The following is a 14,628-nucleotide window of genomic DNA, read 5'->3' on the forward strand; positions in this document are numbered from 1 at the left end:
TGCTGTGATTATGACATTTTGGAAGACCGTAGGTAGTGTACAGTTGGAAAGCAGTTTCCCATTGAAGTATTTCTACATAATCATTTCTCAGCTGTCAGCAGAAGAGCTGCCTTTCAGTTGTTACAGCATAATGACAAAAGGCAATAACTTACTGCCATGTGTATACTACTCCTACTGTTCACATGTATACAGTCAATAACAATTACGGAAGCATCAGTGCTGTCCTGCTTGTTTGCATTCTATAAGCATTTAAACATTAAACAAAATGTTTTGAACGAAAGTGAAGCCCTGTTGATAATCTCATGGAACATAGGAGTGGCTGTGGTTCATTAATGTAAAAAGACAACTAACATTGCTTTGCATCCTTTCCAGCAACTGTAATGATGTATAAAATGTTGATTTGTACTTTATATAATTTCCCTGTCGAGATTTCCCTGCAGCACTAAGGGGCTACAAATTTAGGAGAAAAGCTGATCCAATGCAATCTAATTAGAACTAACTGCAGAAAGGCAATGTCCTTTTCGTGATTATAGACCTACTCAAACAATGTTCTTTCTTTTATTTATTTAGTTGTGGGAAAGAACGATACTGCAGCATATTATGGATACTTTTAGGTGTTAAGGGAATGGATAGACATAAGGAGTGTGCAGGAAAGTGATGCTGAGGTAGATCAGTCATGGTGTTGAATAGCAGAATAGGGATGAGAGGTTGCATGTCAAACCCCAGCTTCTTACCACTTAAGTCCTGATGTATCTTTATCACCAATATTTATTTATGAGAAAACAAACACTTCTGTACATTGCAATGCATCATAATGTCTCTTGACAAAATGCACACAAGAAAAATGACATATGCTATGAAAAGCTATTTAAAATCTTCCCTATTTTGATCTTTTTTCATTATCAGTGGAAGTCACAAGTGGTTGGTGTATGCAGTGTTATTCACACTTATCATACCCCTCTGCTAAATGTGTTTGTAATCAGATTTTAAAACTGACCTATTTTTTTTAAGTTTTAAAGATGATCAGTATCAAACTGATTATGAAGTCAAATAAAATGTTAAAAAGGTTTTTGTATTAAGCTAATTTTGCTTCAGTGCCCTGATGGGTTTTGTTGATTCCAAGGACAAGATCAGAGGCTTTAACCCCAGTCTATCATTGTAAAAATGCTGCCTGTCCATATTGATTTCTAGTAAAATCAGACAGCTGGGTATTCGTGCTACAGCTTTCTTTACACTGTCATGTTTAGCTATATGAAAGCCCCAGTTATCTTTGGCACCATCCGTACATTGACTATGTTTTCTTAATTTTAATTTCAGTGTTGCATTTTGTTATTTGAGTGAGAGAAATTGTTTTTTCATACCATTGCAAATAAAGTCTCAGAACTTTACACATTCCAAATTGTCATAACACTTTTGATTGGGAGGGGGATCCAGAAGAGCAGAGTTTAATATACGTACACACATTCGCTGTACGCATGTTTTAGCATTGAGAATATGAGGAATAAGGCAAAACAGAAATCGGCACGAAGCATCAAAGTTACAAAAAAAAATCTGCTTACCTTAGTATCCCCATACATCTATTTCAGTTTGCTAGTTTTCTTTTGAGCTTGTGATCGAGGGTTTGTTTTAAATACTATTGGTTTCCATAAACGTGCATTCTGCTCTCCGATAAGCAGCAATATTTGAGCTGTGTTCTAACAATAAGCATCTGTTTGCGTTGTTTGCAATCTGCTGTCTAATCGAGACTGACAATCCAGTGTATGAAAATACTGCTAAGCTCCTTTATATTTCCCCTCGATTCCCGAGTCCTTAGTGGTGCATGCTTCACACTATCAGTTGTCACATTGACATCGCACTGCCTGCTCAGCGGTCATTAATAACTGAACACCCTCCACTCCCCAGAGAGGAGCCAATGATTTCCTTGAGCCAAGGTGTATCCTTTGCAACTGCTCGAGTCTGGTTGGATGAAATAACTTGTCTATCACGTGGCAGAGCTGCTGAAGACCGGATAAAAGGAGCAAGTGTTTAGGTTTTCCTTTGTATCTTTGCTAGCTGCTCTGTTCACATTCAGGAATACAACAGCGACACGTCCTGATAACATCACTGCTGTCAGCATTTAGCACAACACTTGGGCGCTTTTGATGTTAATCAATGAAAGTAACTAAGTTCAAACTCTGAAAATGCTATAAGGCTTTCCTTAAAACTGTTTATTTTGATGTAATTCATCTCAGAGGACAGCACGCCAGTAACTGAAACGATTCTTCACCACCTTCAATCCACTATAGACAGGTGCTTAAACCCCGGCACATTGTACTTCCAGTCTGTTGCTTAGCTTAAAGACAAAATTATATTCGTATTTCTTACGACATTAATTTGTTCATAGTTTAAGCATCTAGCACCTTGTTGCACCAGGATTGCGATTTTAACAGACATTTCGAGTTACAAAGCTATATACAAGAGCATTTGTTTAATATTTTTTATTAATCCAAATTCATAAACTCTAGTTTGGAATTATACAGCTCAAACACCTCTGCCGGTGATGAAAAATTAATTCTCAGCAAGAAATTTTGGAATCACAATGCTGTAGAAGTGTGTGATATGAATTGAAATAAAGATCACACCTCGACGTAAAAGACAGACCACTGTAAATGTTAGTGAGAGTGAAGCAGTGAGGTGGTATAAACCGGGTAGAATCAGCTGGAGTTTGAGCAATTGGAACCCCTGATGTCTTTGTTACTCTTTCACCGCGCACTTTTCAATTTGAGAATTCCAGTTGTCTTTGTAGAGATGTGGGGGAAGTTGGGGGGGAACTGAGCTGCTCATACAAGGCAAGGTTATTTAAATCTGCACTGTTACAAAATACAGTTTAATCTGATTGTGATAATATGGGTTTAACGGGGAAAATTTGCACAGAGTAAGATCCTTACCTCCAGCCTCCACCTCCACACCTAGCCTTTGTTTCTGGTTCTGACAAAACTACCAGACTGTATTGTGATTTGGTTGATGCCTTCATCTTGTCATTCTTCAAATAAGTGTCACCACTGCTGCCAGTTTATCGATATTAGGAACAAATTGTTATGGTTGGTCTCAGTTAGGAGATGATTTGTATCTGCCTCAATGGTCACTGTCAATTTTAAATCTTATATAAAATATATATTAGATTCCCTTCTGTCTCTAAAATGTGAGAAGCAATGGTAGGGAAAATTACTTCTTCATAAAGATTAGTTGTTTACAACACCTAGAGCAACTGTAATAGAGTATGACAAGAATTATTTAAAGAATGTGAAAAGGCTAAAATTCCCATATTTAACTGTGACACACAGCAGAAATTAGGTTTGTAGTGCCCACTTTTGGTCAGTTTGATTGGCTGCAAAATGATATCTTTTGCACACATGCACTTCTGTAAAATAATTTGTGATGGACATCATCTTGGCGTGGGCCTTAGCATGTGTGGAGGTACACAGAACAAACAGGTTATAAAGTGAGAAAAACAAATGCAAAGCTGAGGTGATGACAAAGCTGGCATTTTGGAGCTCAACGCACCAGTCATTGCTGTGCCTTAGCATCACATGGCTTAACATGTGTTCAGTAGCAGGAAGGTGCACCCCCACCAGCAATGCTTAAAGGAATGATCCATTATTATAGGCTAGTTGCTGATTGATTTTCTTCGGCTATTGTTACAATTCTACTAGTGTTTGATGCTTTATATAGTTGTTTCAAGTTGCAAAAATCTACAGGGAGTAGAATGGTAGCTGCGTAGGGAAGTTATGCTGACATCTAAACTACTGCAAAAATCTGTTGCTCCCACAATAAGACAAAATAGTAGGCATTCCATATGTGGTGTAGTGTATTGTATCTGGGGAATAAGTAGAGTCACAAATACACAGCACATAAATGTGGCCCTTTAGTCCACTGAGTTCATGCCAACCACCAAGCACCAATTTACGCTAATCTTGCACACATCCCCTTTTATTCTCTCATTCTCAATATCCACACCCCCAGCAATGATTATACTGCTCACCTACACATGAAGGGACTTTTACAGTAACCTACCAATCCAGTTGTTTTAACAGAAACTCTGAGCTTGAAAAACTGTGAAGACAAGGAAGAGGTTACCTCTCCCTTATGTGTCCATGAGCGAGTTTCTCTGAGATATCTGTGCTAACAAAAGTACATGCTTGACAACCCAGCTATGAGCACAACTCTTTAATGACATCAAGAAGAATGAAATGCATTTATGCAACACCTTTTAACATAGAGATCAGACATAGAGATAATGAATCAAAAGCTTGGTCAGAGAGATGTTTTAACAGATGAAAGAGAGAAGCTGTGAGATTTGGGGAGGCAGTTACAGAGCCTGTGGCCTTCGCAGCTGAATGATGGAGCAATTAAATGCAGGAATGATCAAGAGAGCAAAATTGATTTAGTGTTGTCTCAAGGGATCGTGGACTGTGAAATGTACAGAGACAAGATTTGGAAACAGAGATGCCAATTCTTAATCAGGAACTAACTGTAATCACTGAGATCACAGTAATCCTGAGTGAAATTTGGTGTGAGTTGGGAAATTGGCAGTTATGTTTCAGATGAGCTGAAGGAAAAACAAGGACAGCTAGAGAGGCATGGATTGGCCATCTTAGCAAAGCCAACGGTTTAAAGTTCAAAATTCATATTGGAATTAATTATGATCCCAAGATTGCATAATGGTTAGCATAATACTTTACCTCAAAACACTCTGCAGATGCTGGGGTCAAAGCAACACTCACAACACGCTGGAGGAACTCAGCAGGTCGGGCAACATCCATGGAAACGATCAGTCAACGTTTCGGGCGGGAACCCTTCGTCAGGACTGAAGAGGGAAGGGGCAGAGGCCCTACAAAGATTGTGGGGGGAGGGTGGGACCAGTTGTAGGATCTGGATTCAATTTATGTTACTGTCTGTAAGGAGCTTCTGTTTACTCCCTGTGACTGCATGTGTTTCCTCCAGTTGTTCGGGATTACTCCCACATTCCAAAGACTTGTGAGTAAGTTATAGGCATGCTATGTTGGTGCCAGAATCATGGTGACACTTGCAGATTGCCTTCAGCACACCCTTGATCTGCGTTGGTTATCGATGCAAACAGCGTATGCTTTGATGTATGTACATATGACAAATAAAGCAAATCAATCTAAAGTATATAGCTGACAGTGTGCGAATGAAAACTGATGACAATATCTTCCATTGAAATGAATACTGACATTGTATTTCCTTTCTTTATCATCAACTCAACCTGCAAATTAACCTTTTGGGAATCCTGCACAAAGATTCCCAAGTCCCTTTGCACCTCTGATTTCCAAGTTTGCTCTCCTTTTAGAGAATGGTTTACACCTTCATTCCTTCTACCAAAGTGCATGACCATTGATTTGATGAGGGGCTGCATTTGAACTAGAAACCATCAGAAGCTGTTGGTCATAACATGGAAAAATGAAAAGAATGTAACCAGAAAAGTGCAGTCTAAGCAAGAGGCACTGGAGGAGAATGATATGACAAACTATGCTGTTAATTGGGAAGAGGTTGAGAAGGATGAAAGTGCATAGTTTACTTTTCTCACAGAAACAAATACTTTCAGTGATTTTTATCATATCTACATTGGTATATGAATTGAGACTTCAATGAATGTCTCACAGTAGGATTCCAGGAAATCCAAGCATGTATTCGAATAGGTATAGTGTATTGAGGGACTTTGAGGTAAAAAGAGAGCTCGACAATGGAGCAATAGATTGCACACTCCCTGTCTTCTTTCAGCTATTTTTCTGTGTTAGTGACCCTTCCTGCCCTTTATCTGAAATCGAAAATTTCAGCAATCTCTCTTCCACATGTTCAATTCTTCCTTTTCCTTCCTTTTTTCTCCATTTCCACATCAGGATCTACTAGCAAAACACATTCATTATAATGCACAAATCCACAGCTATCTTGAAAATATTACCTCTAATAATGGTTCCTCCAAATATTCCATTTTATCATCCCTATTTTTCAATTTCTAACATATCTGTTCTGAAGGTACCATCTTCCATTGCAGTTTTCTTCTTCTAGTTGAGGATTCTCCTTCACCATATGTGACAGGCCTTCAACCTTGTCCCTTCCATTTCCCAGGTTTGTTCTTTTATCTTTCTAGTGCCAAGGTGGGGTTCCTCATGTCCTTACCTTCTACTTCAAAAGCCTTCACATTCATTATTTTATTCTCCACCCTCTTTGACACCTTCTGGGCTGTGCTAACACTATACATCATCTCCCCTTGTTTTCCAGCATTTCAAAGAAACATAGAAAGAACATAGAAAACCTATATATTTTGATACATCCATTTATTTCTACCAATACCTACTCTCCTTCCCACAAGAACATGCCCTATAGGTAATGGCGACTCTCACTTTCTAATAAAATCTCCTCCAGGTTTCTACTAATGAGTTCCTTTCTGGGTGAAGCAGCTATATACTGTATTTGTTGCTAATGATGTGGTCTCCTCTAAAACGGGGAGACCAAGTGCATTTTGAGTTATGGAGCAGAATTATGCAGGACCAGGATTCTGTAGGTGACAAGTTGAATCAGTTTCATGTAGTAGCATGTCAGTTTGCTGAGTGCATCTTTGATGCCGAGGCCAACAAGGTTTCTGAAGTGACTGTTTTGTGGAACATCTGTGTTTGGTGTGGAAATGTGTTCCTGACCTGTTTAAGTCTCTGGCCTGCACTCATGCTCAGTATCCTACATTTTGTAATAAAGCTTAATATATATTCAAAGAATAGTACATCATCTGGGAAGACCCATCACAACCCTTCATTTTGAACAATTGTAGAGAACTTCCAGCTTTTTTAAAATTGCAGTTTCAGGTTTCTTGGATCCACAATGTTTCATTTACTAACATCAGACACTAATTCTGCTCCTCCTATTTAAACATAAATAGAAAATGTTTAAAACTTTACTTACCTTGTTACAAAAATTTTTTGATTGTACCATGATCCTGTTTTGTCATTTAATCTCCCTTTCCTTCCGCCCTCTCACAGACATTCCTTTTGTCCTCTCCTGCCATTTCCCCTTTTCTCTGCTTCTTAAAACCTGTTCATCTCTTTTTTTGACTCCAGTTCTGGTGTAAGCTTATTTTTCTGATGTATTAACTCTCTCTGTCCTTGCATGGATGTTGCCTGACCGAAGTATTTTTTAGAACTTTCTTTAATCCTTTTTGACTGTCAGTTTGAGTCCTGTTTGTTGGTGATTTTTGACAGATGAGCCAGCTGAGTACTGTCTAATTAGTGATGCGCTTCCTAGAATATGATATTTGAAGAGGCATTCACTGACTTAATCAATCATATGTGTCATTGACAGTTTGGCATTCAGGTCTTCAAGGCTTGAGTTTATTGTTGAGGTGAAAGTTCATCTGCTTCAGCGGTTTGTGAGCAATTGTCTGCATGGCTTCTGGTTACCCTGAAATTTCCAGCTATCTCTACTTTGCACTTCCTTTACCAAAGTTGCCATTGCATCTTAAACAATATAGAACAGCACAGCACAGCACAGTACAGCCTCTCGACCCATGATGTTGTGCCTACCCTAAAATCAATCTAACCCTTCCCTCCTTCATAGCCCTCCATTTTTCTATCAAGAATGTGCCTATCTAAGTTTCTTAAATGCCCATATGTATCTGTGTCTACCATCTCCCCTGGCAGGATGTTCCATGCACCCACCACCATCTGTGTAAAGAATTTACCTCTGAGATACCCCTCCCCATACTTTCCTCCAATCACCTTCTAATTATGCCCCGTTGTGTTAGCCATTTCTGCCCTGGGAAAAGGTCACTGGCTTTCTGGTTTCTCATTTCTCACTGCTTGACTAGTGGGATTCACTTTTCGAAGGCCACAGTCATTGTTCTAAACACAAGACACCACTGCTGCATTGCCGTCTTTAGATAGGGTAGACTGTCCTTAACACAAGCTAGCACTCGCACTATTGATTACAAGCTAATATGTGATATTGACTTATTGCCTGCCTTGCAATCTATAGACATTGTGTAATCATACATCATGATCCTTTGTTCAGTGATTGTGGAATTTATTCTCATCGAAGTTGTCTTGATACTATAGATTGTCTTTCAGAAATTTGGTACTGAATGAGACAAGTTTCCAGGTAAATTTCAAATGCAGACTGTGAATGAATGAGCCATTATGTTGTTATAAAGAAACAAAGTTCCAATGGCAGTAAAGAAGGATTTAAAAACAGCAGCTAAAACTTCATTTAACTAGTAACAGGGTAATTATTATACATGAGAGCTTTTTTGTATTACTCAGTTGGTTTCTTTATTAAAAACATCAACCCATTCTCAAAGACATTAGAACGGGAATCCAACTTACATGGTCTGTGTTTTTATGCCAGTTACTTGACATTAGCTCTACTGTCTTTGATGTAAATCTGGCAACAGTCTGGTAGTCTAACAGCAAAATGAGCTGATTCCTGTAATCATTAGCTCTCTTATACTTTCTCCTATCATTTATAAAATCATAGATTTGAATATACCTTCATATTGGGTTTGCTGATGCCACTTGGTGTGAGTGAAATCTGCTAATCCATATTCATGGTATGAACTCAGCCTTTCCCTAGGATGGTTGATTGGCATTGGTATAAAGTGCAAATGACTAGAGAAAGCAAGATGTGCTCGTATTTTTTAAGTTAAGACGAATGCAGAATGCATTCAGCATAACACGTCAGGTGCAAATGAACCAGTACTTTGCGTTAATTACACAGATTTTTCTGCAATAATAATAACAAGGTTAGCATCGGCACTCATGGTTCTTTCAGGGCAAATCCGATAGTAACATTCAGCTTTTGCAATACGCAAAAATCCAGGGATGATGCTGAGAGAAACCTCCTGCCTGTCCACAGGGTGTGCTGTTGCAGTCCTTGGCAAATGATTGCACTGGAGATCATTAGTAAGTCTCACCTACCTGTATAATTCTACGGTTGGAAATTCAGTAATGGTACATCAAAGATTGGGTGAATTTTAATGGTATAATATAATGATAATAATTTAATTTATTTGGGTTTGATGAAATGATTTAATATATAGAATTTAATTCCTCTTAGGAAACTGAAACGTACAGGTACATTAAAATATTGGTTTAACTTCTGCTTGCATCTTTTTTGTCATAATTTGTTTGTATTTCCCAGTTTTCATTTTGTTTGAAACATTTAAATGTTATTTAAATTTCTAACTCTTTATTTCCTGCTTTGGGCTAGATGGCTCATCTTAGGTCTATTTTGTTCAAGATCTTCACAGTTGCTTTCCTGCTGATAGATATCCTGCTTGCCATATAGGAAACAAACATACTTGGATTATTTTAAACTATCAAAACATTGAACTGTGATCAAGATCAGCAACTTACTCATCTTGTTTATAGTGCAGTATTGATAATTGATCAAATAATATGATCTTATCCACCACTCATCTGAAGTGATCAGTACAGTTGATTCAGGTCAATTGGGACATAACGGGACCTGTATATTTTGGCCCAAATAGTGGTTGCCCATATTAGCCAAAGTTTCATGGAAATTGTTAACGGTAATAGGTATAAAGAAAGACAAACTACCGTTCAGCTAATTATGTATTTGTGTATTTAAATGAAATGCAGAAGTAGGATGCTATCAATACTACTACGTAATATAAAACTGCATTTGTTTCTAATAATTATCATGAGAGGAATTCATCCAGTGTACACTGTCACGGTCTTTTGATAGACTGTAAATGAATAAAATCAGTGCAGACACCTAGTGCAAATAATGGACTGTCTTCATACAATTTTTAACAATTGCATCCTCCAAATCTTCATTTTCATTGTAACATTCAAGATGATTGTTGATACCTTCGAACTCTGTGCATTCTCACTCCTTGTTGTTTCTGGCATCTCCAAGCCTGAATACTTGAAACTGCAGTGAGCAAAACGGTTCTGAATTGTCTTACTGCTTATTTCTCACCAACTATCAGTGACAAAATTAACTTCTTTTTTAACACAAACATACACAATTGAGCTATTTAAAAACTGTTTGTTCTAAGCACAGTGTTCTGTCTAATGCCCACTCAAGTGCACGTGTCTGGTGCTAATTAGAAACTGTTCAGCAACAGTCTCCTGCCCCAATTAAGTGTCACAGTGTCCTAAATAAACAAAGGGAATCTCAACTACTTTCTTGATTAATTTTTGTTCTTTAAGAGTTGTTCCAAATATGCAGCTGACCCAATTAACCAATGACTCAATTAACTAGAATCCACTGTATTTGGTTCTTTGCAGGTATGGATACCAAAATGGCTCCCTAATGTTTTTTCTTACTTGCCTAGCTTGTATATTTCCCGAAACCCACCAATGAGATTAACTCCATGGCAATAAAAGCTGGACTATAAATGCTGGCCTTGCCAGTGATGCCTGTGGAACTAATTTTCTGTCAAATCTGAAGCTGAGTTGATTGTCATATGCACAAGCATACTTCAGCAACATCACCAGCATACAGCATAAGCAGTATTCACAAGAAGGACCTGAATTAAGTTATACACAATGTTTTATGTCTATTGACTTATCCTTTTAATACATGTCAGCTTACATATTATTAATAATGGCAGTCCTGTTCGAGGGCTCAAAATAGTGACATCACTGAAGGATTTGATTGATTGTTAAAGGTTTACAGAAAAAAAAGTGATGAGTAAACCAGATCTTAACCAATTTCTGCAGCAAAATAGTACAGTTTTCATTAATTCTTGATCAAATATGTTAAGTATAAAGATATTTGCTTTTATTTTTACTTGCTCCACTAACTTCTGACATAACCTGATATCGTAATTTGTTTGATTATCTTGTGTCATTCTTTGAGATGATAGGATCCTATCATTTTGGATCTCCCCCTCCCCCTCCCACTTTCAAATCTCTTACTAACTCTTCCTTCAGTTAGTCCTGACGAAGGTTCTCGGCCTGAAACGTCGACTGTACCTCTTCCTAGAGATGCTGACTGGCCTGCTGCGTTCACCAGCAACTTTGATGTGTGTTGCTTATATTTCCATGTCTATATGGTAGGAGATGTGAAGGAAAATGAAAGTGATAATGTCCCTGTACACCTGCTGCCCTTGTCTTGGAAGAAGACACAGGTCTGTGAGATTCTGCCAAATGAGGGTTGCTATAGACCTTCTGCCAGCAATGTATATCTTTACAAGGACTCTTATGAAGCACATTATTTTACACTTCTTTAAGGTAATCAATTCAATATAGGAAATGCTCCGATGTCTCACCACCCCACCCTTTTCTGCCTCTACTCTCTCTGCCAATTGCAAAAATCAGTTTAACAATGACTTGTTTAGTTCAATCTGACTCATCTGAGACAGAGTTGATCTCTTGCAGCATAATGTGTGTTGACAGCTGTGGGCTAGAATCAGTATGTGATTGTCATGATATATTTGCAAAATTTTAATCAAGATTCCACATTAATAAACACATCTCTTTTCTTGGTGGTCAAGCTGAGCCTGATCTATGAAAGACAATATAAGGAAAGGCATCCGGTCAATGATGGTTTTGAGGGGGTAGATTTTTAACAGGCTCCCAGTAGCTGAGTAATAATTGCATGCCTACTAGCATATTTCTTCATCTACAAACATGCTTCAGTGCCTTTCCATGAAGTGTTTATACCCTTACTTATGGTTCCTCCCAAAACATATTAGCTTGTATTCTTGTTCATCGACTGTTTACTCGCGGCTGAGGATACTATGATAGTAATTGTCTAATTTACCCTACAATTTCTGTAACAAAGCTGCCATGTTGGCAAATATTTTATGTCTGTAATAATGATATTTAGAGTTGATAAAATTACAATGTGAACTTGATATAGAATTTCTACAGTTTGATGTGGAATTTCAGAAGTTAACCGATATCCTGCTCTTTCACGTGTTGTTCTTTTGTACCTTTAGCATAACTCTACAGAACGCAGTTAATTGATGAAAACTTCTACTTACCATTCTTGCAGTAACTTGTTAAACTTTGTTGCAAGATATGTAACTACACCCGCAAACACAGAGAGAAAATTAACAGACTAAACACTAATTATTTTTTAAAAAGAAAAGCAAACAGAAAATACTTCTTATTATCTGTTTAGTTGTCTCAAAGACATGTTATTTCACATGTCATCTAACAATCCACTAGTGGCTTGATCCATTAACTCCCATCTTTCATCAGCACGTTCTGTGTTTGTTTATTGTAGCTCCAGTTGTTCATCTTTAAATTTTAAGTTTTGAGAAAGAGTTTGACTTGAAGTGTGTCTATTTTCCTTTTCTCTTTATGTGTACATACTGTTTCTGTTGTATATTTCCCAAATGCTCTGTTTCAGAATCTGAGATGATCTTTCTGGTTTTACCTATTTAGTGAATTAAAGTGCATAGCCGTTGGGAAAAACTGGGAATTATCTTTTAATTACTGTCATATTTTGTTGAGTAATATGACTAGTTATATAAGTTAACTAAAATTCAACTGCATGAACAATTTTCATTAATTGTAGCAGTTTTGATTCTGCTTATGATTGCAAGTAGTGGGCCAAATGAAAATATAGTATTTGTTTAGTTGTTTCATGATATCTGATGCGTACAAACAAAGAAAATCTTCACTCTCAGGAGATGTATGGGACAACAATATGTTTTAAAAATCTGAAGTGGTGTTTATTTTGCTATATTGGGAAGTGAGAGATTTTGAATATATAGCATCAATATACATTATACATATGTTGTGTAGTGTATGTTCAGGGTTACAGTCTCATACTGCTATGACTTAGTTTCCTTTCTTCAGGGTTTAGGTTGTCTTGAAATGTATTGCTTTGGAACTGAGAGGGCCCAAAGTTGATTTGTTGGCTTCCTTTGCGTGCAATTAATATTTAGATGGTCCTTGCACCTCAAAGGATCTTGATGTAGGTAATCAACAACTCCACCCGTAGTCATATACTTCTCTCTGATGCATGATTCCCTGGAGCCAAATACATGAGCAATATATGCCATAGCCTGAAAGTGTAGCTCCCTTGCTTGAGAGGAAGTTACAAACTTAAAAAAAAGATATAAATTAACACAAGCTATCTAGTGCATGCTAAACCTCAAACACTGATCCTTGTGATTCCACTACTTACACTGTGTATGGGTATAAGGTTTTTACTGTAGTAGTCCATCTCAGTGCGCCAAATTACCAAAGTCTAATCAATATCACATAATTTACCCATCAAAAAGAAGCTTCATTTTCTTCTAAACAGTATTACATCAGTGCCATGTCATGCAAGAAGAAAGATTGCAATAGCTGATTAAGATAATGAAATATTATTGATATGGAAAATTACAGAAGCTGACTTTGGTTGGAGCTTTTTTTTCTGAATTAACTGTTTCATGCTATTGTCATTTTTCTCATCACTGAGATTGAAAAGTAAGTTCTAGGAATAGAATAAGTTTCTCTAAGTCCTGATTTAGATGAATATACCAGTGTGACCAGAGCTAACTAACATTTATAAAAATGTTGAATTACTGAGATAGTTGCATGGCTAACTATCTAAAGAATGGGCCAAAACAAACTCATCTTATACTGGTATTTCAGAACAGATCTTCCTTATGTGAATAGATATTCTTTTCCTGGGCCGTGTTTTGTAAAACACACACAGGCCAAATCACTCTGGCATCTGTGCTAATGCAGTAGAAAGTAGATACACACTGCTGGTCAGATGCTTTCATGTCTAACCTTCTGCTCAACCGCTGTACTCAGTACAGAATCCAATGGTAAACATAAGGCCTTGCTGGATAGCTACAGTGGTGTAGTCTCCAATTCAATTCAACACACAGGGCTGCAAAAACGTTAGTCTCTGTGTTGGGATCACATAGAATGGAGGCAATCTGACCTTAATATTCCACATATTGATTAAACATTCACCTAACCTATATAACCAAAGTTGCTCAGTTTTTGAGGATCTACATGTTGAAAGCAATTTTAATTTTGCTTGAAAGCATTTGCTTTATCATCACAATGAGGCAGTTCCACAGAGTAAATCCAAGGAACTGCAGATGCTCTAATCTGGAGCAACACACAATCTGCTGGAGGAACTCAGTGGGTCATGCTGCATCAGTGGGAGGAAAGGGATTGTTGACATTTTGGGTCAAAATCCTGTATCAGGACTGAGAGCGGAGAGGTAAGATGGCCAGCATAGAGAGGAGAAGGGGAGTGGTACGAAAGGATACCAAGGCAATTAGCAAATGAGGGGGGGAGGGAGTGTAAGATGACAGGCAGGTAGTACCAGGTAGGGGAGATCAGTGAAGGTAGAGTTTGAAGCCTGTAGCAGGTGAATGATAGAGGCAAATGAAGTAAAATAAAAAAGCAACAGATGGAGTAAAGTGGGGGGAAGGGAGTATGAGGATGGGAAACAGCTGCTAGAGGGAGATAAGCAGGTGCACAATACACCATCAGAGCTGGATTCAGATGATTCCATAGAGTAATCTAATCAGCATGGTAATCTAATATTTAGAAAAGCTATGGTAAGATATTTTGGCATAACGTGCTGTGGCCTTATTTTTCCTACACAATTTGCATTTACTTCTCTGATCTGTCATTTAAAATTTTA

The 14,628-nt window shown here is 37.7% G+C and overlaps 2 protein-coding genes across 5 annotated transcripts in view; one reads left to right on the forward strand and one right to left on the reverse strand.

Annotated features, from left to right (window-relative positions):
- Positions 1-1,656, reverse strand: part of lrrn3a (leucine rich repeat neuronal 3a) — a 53,392-nt gene extending 51,736 nt beyond the window's left edge. For both annotated transcript variants that reach the window (XM_072267622.1, XM_072267623.1), the window contains exon 1: positions 1,560-1,656. The gene's annotated coding sequence lies outside the window, so the exon portion shown is untranslated. The remainder of the gene's footprint in view (positions 1-1,559) is intronic.
- immp2l (inner mitochondrial membrane peptidase subunit 2) overlaps positions 1-14,628 on the forward strand; it is a 568,918-nt gene that overhangs the window by 280,081 nt on the left and 274,209 nt on the right. The window lies entirely within an intron of this gene.

The sequence above is a fragment of the Mobula birostris genome, chromosome 9 (genome assembly GCF_030028105.1).
Source record: "Mobula birostris isolate sMobBir1 chromosome 9, sMobBir1.hap1, whole genome shotgun sequence".
In the NCBI taxonomy this organism is placed as follows: Eukaryota; Metazoa; Chordata; class Chondrichthyes; order Myliobatiformes; family Myliobatidae; genus Mobula; species Mobula birostris.